Source organism: Cervus elaphus, chromosome 33, assembly GCF_910594005.1.
Source record: "Cervus elaphus chromosome 33, mCerEla1.1, whole genome shotgun sequence".
In the NCBI taxonomy this organism is placed as follows: Eukaryota; Metazoa; Chordata; class Mammalia; order Artiodactyla; family Cervidae; genus Cervus; species Cervus elaphus.
In genome coordinates, this window is record NC_057847.1 from 62,600,321 (window position 1) to 62,604,910 (window position 4,590).

Here is a 4,590-nt window from a genome sequence, read left to right on the forward strand (position 1 = left end):
TCATTTTGCTTCCTAAAACAAAATTGTAAAACCATTGATCTCGAAACTACATCTCCAGGAAAATAAGGGAGGGCGCCCTGATTTTCCCATTGATTGCATCTACCCTCATCCTTGGGCTTCATCTGACTGGGAACAGCTGGCCTTTGAAAACTGGCCATGCAATAATGCACTGCACCAGAACCCCAGTTGTACTCCTGATCTTAGGCTCTTTGAACCTTGACCTCCTTTTCTTCCAGCTCTTTGAAGCTTCATTAAAATTTATTCTTCTCTAAAGGCATGTATCACATTTTGCTTCAAATAGGTACTTATCTTTCCCTTCTACTAGATTATAAGCTTCCTTGAGAGCAAGTTACTTTGTCATATTCAGTTTCTCCCACAGCCCCTAAAATCCGCCTCCAGTATTTTTGAATGGAAAGAAATGTAACAGCTTAAAAAGTATTTATTTCCTTTTCTTGAAGACAATTTCTTTTGTTGTCATTGGAGTCTCTTATTCTTGGAGAATACACACCATCCTACATACACACACACCAAAATCTCAGGAAAGATATAACCAAATTAAATAGCCACAGTGAATTAAACAATGCCTTTAATATGTAACACCTGAGGAGGATATTTTCTCCTTTCTAGAAACCTTCCCCTTCATGGGTCAGCTGTCATTGAATCATTAAATTATTTTGTATTCCAGTGGATGTAAATACGAACATATTTTTAAGGGACTTATCTTTTGATTCACAAATAAATTTAGATTTTTGGTATATGTTAAAGGAATATTAGATTCTAAACAATGTAAGTTCTATTTTTCCACTAAAAAGATTCACCTCTGTTAAGCACAGGGTTTCTGGAAGGGAAACTTAATAGCATACTTAGCAAAGGAATAGTTGCCAGATGACTAGTTATTGATTTAATGTTCCATAATTTCCATGGTTCAATCATGCCTACCATGGTGAATCAGATGGAGCATCCTCAATGAACCAATAAATGAGCAATTTCCCCCACCAGAGGGATATGTTTCCTGTGTGGCAAAGGCATACATAACTTATCACAAACAATGTGAGGCTTCAGTGAAGCATTGATTTACCTTGGATCATCCAGCCTTCTGTTTTCAGTAATGGTTTATTCTTCTAATTGGCACTCACTACACACCAGCTTTTTGTTTAAACGTTTGGGTATGTGATCTATCTCTGCTTGAGGTCAGGGACCATTTCACAGACACTTTATCATTTTCTATGACATATATTGGGTGGTCAATAAATATATGTCAAGTGAAAATCGTATGTGACCACAGAATAGGGCCAGAGTTTGCTGTATGCATGTGGTTCTCAACCCTGGATTTCCATCAGGGTCACCTCGGGATCTTTTGCAAAAAGACCCAGGCCCCACACCAGAGCTGTGGATGTATCTGGTTAGAGGTTGGGTCTGAGCATCCTACCCAGACCCTATGTTTTACGGTTTTGCAGGTAATTCTAATGGACAGCAGAGCTGAGAATCACTGCTCTAAGTCATTGTGATACAAGAAGACAGGCAGGCAGATCAGCAAGTAGTCTAATAAATACGACCATTTTGCTTTCTCTCATAATACAATGCTTCTTAAAGCCTGGTATCTGGATAAGCAGCTTCAGCATCATCCCACAACTTGTTAGAAATGCAAAGTCCCAGTTCCTCCCCAAACCTCGAGAATCAAAAACTCTGTGAGTGAGGTTCAGCCCTCCCTCTGACTCCTGTTTGGGAACCACCACAATAGAGAAATATGTTGAACTAAAAATGACAATGTTGTGGATGTCTTAGGGAAATTGATTTTAAGACTATTCAACTCAAAGCCTCAGATTATGCTTTATGAAACAACTCTCTGGTCGATAGTTTTTCTTAGTATTAGCCTTCTGCACCTAAAAGAAAGTAAATTTTGGCATATATGAAAAACATTCTGTAAGGCTTGACAGTGGCAATGACTGCAATTGACATCCCATACACAGTAACACTTGACCAGGAGGAGGGAAGCAATCACATCTCAATCAGCTCCCGTCCCATTGTTCCATGCTGTGTGGTGGCCCTCAGTGCTTGGGCAAGAGATCTGTTACTCAACTTTAGGTTCTACTTAGTTGTAAAATCAAGACAGCAGGAAATTCAACTTTCACGGGCACAACTTTCCTACCAGGTTACAGAGCTCCTTAAGAAGCCAGGGTCAGAAGCAGGTGTTCCTTTGCTCCCAGACGTGGGATTTTGAATGCAGGATGAGACCTCAGCCTGCCTTCCACAACATGCTTCCCTGTATGCTTCCTCAAGTGCTCCACAATGGATCTGACTCAGCCTCAGAGGAGGAGGGGCCTGAGGGGTGGTGGCGGTTGGTGGTGCCCAGGGGAAGTGACAAAGGGAAATTTGACAGTGAGTGGCAACAGCAGAAGTTGTGACTGGCAGCACATGATGTGGTGGGGTCTGATGCCCTGACTGTCACACCCTACCATGACAGACACCTCCTCTGCCACACCTTTATCTGGGACCCATCAGAGAGACAAGGCAGACTTGGATTACTGGTTTACAAAAAATGATTAAAGGCCTAACATCAAGTAAGGTTGGTGATTTGGACCTGTGAGCAGATTTCTCCAAGTGCAATCCCTGTGCTGCCCACATTGAAATCACTCGGGGGGCACTTGCTAAAGTTGTAGCTTCCTGAATCCCAGAACCTACTGAATCGGCATTTCTGAAGGTGGGAGGTTCAGAATTCTTCACATTAAACAAGTCCCTCAGGTGGCTCAAGATCTGACTTTCACAAAGCTGCCTGAATATTAATTTTGTTGATTCAAAATCTGAAGTCACTTAACATTCATTGATGACTCTGTGCAAGGAAATGCAAGAGATACAAAGATAAGTCTTAAAATACAGTCCCCTTACAAAGAAGAGTTAACCACAAAAAGTAATAGTGGTGATAGTGGTAGCAATAGCAGTGGCAACAGTAGTGATAGATAAACAAATATGCATTAAACTGTAACAAGGTAGAATGAGGTAGGAAAAAAGTGAAAAGGAAGACCTGTGAACATTCAAATTAGATTAAAACTCAGGGTTCAGGAAAGGCATTGGTAAGGAGATGGCATTTCAGATTTTAATAACTTTTTTCCTAAAACAGGAATACATATCTAATAGTAGTTTGTGTTACTTATAGATATCTCAGATCATTCTTGGGGGAATGGGGAAGATTTCAACAGGAAGGGGAAGGACAGGGATTCCAGGTAAAGGGAACAGTGTAAGCAGTGCTGTGTATTGACCAGTATTTCTGCCTTCTCTGAATTTCCTCTTAGTAAGAGTCCTCAAGGTCCTTGGAGTTAGTTAGGAAGCTGGATTTCCTTTCTGGCTTACTGATGCTAATCTACATTTATTGTATCCAATGATATGTTTCGGTAATTATTTCTGGTTCCATAATGTATACATTTGGGGTATCAAATAATTAGACAAATAGTGAGAAATAATAATTAGATAAATAATGACAAAGCATAATGCTGATTTAAGGGAAGAGTGTAAATGTCTGCAGTTCACTTTAAAATGCATCCAAAGGACTTCCCCGGTAGTGCAGTGGATAAGAATCCGCCCACCAGTGTAGGGGACATAGGGTCTGATCTCTGGTCCCGGAAGATCCCACATGCTGTGGGCCAGCTAAGCCAGCGCGCCACAACTACTGAAGCCCATGTGTCTCGGGCCTGTGCTCCGTTAGAAAAGCCGCCACAATGAGAAGCACAGCAATGCATAGTAACACCCACTCACGGCAATGAAGACTGAACACAACCAAAAATAAACAATAAAATAATTTTTTTTTTTAAGTAAAATACATCCAAGAAACTTCCCTGGTGGTCCAGTGGTTAAAACTCCTCACCCCCAATGCAAAGAGTACAGGTTCAATCCCTGATGGGGGAACTAAGATCTCACATGCTGCAGGGCTCAGCTGAAAAAAGTAAAATCCATCCAAATAATAAGGTAGGATGATAGGGAGATGGATAGATGAAAAGATACATGATGAAAGAGATTAATAAAATGGTAACAGTAGAATCTAGGTAATGGGTGTATGGGTATTCCCCGTAAAAATCATTCCAACTTTTCTATGTGTTTGAAATTTTTCACATCAAAACTGGGGGCAGGGAGGATGGTCGGCTTCCATAGGTCACGTGACCTTGAGCAAGTTTCAACTTAACTGTCTTGGCTTTCCTTTGTTCAGTTATCCAGGGGATTGAACTAGTTAATCTCTAAGTTCCCTTCTGGTTCTCTACTTCTCTCGTTCCTTTTGCCTTTCTGACAGAGAACAGAAGGGTTACTACCACAGAGAGGCAGTCATCTAACCTACCATGACTTAGCTCAACTAATAAAGGTAGATAATCTTCCTCCTAGCATGGCAGAGATGACTTAACTCAGACCCAGACAGAGTTATGCTGCCGTCTGTGGTCCTAGAGCAGGTGCTGTGAGAGTCAGACCTTGAAATTTGTTTTGAAACCTACCACCTGTTACTGTGATTGTGTGGCTGTTTTCCTGGCTTATGGGATTTTACTTCAGCTGTTGTTCTCAGGCGAGAGTTTATTTCCTCTAGGAATCACCTCGTTCGCTGGCCCTAAA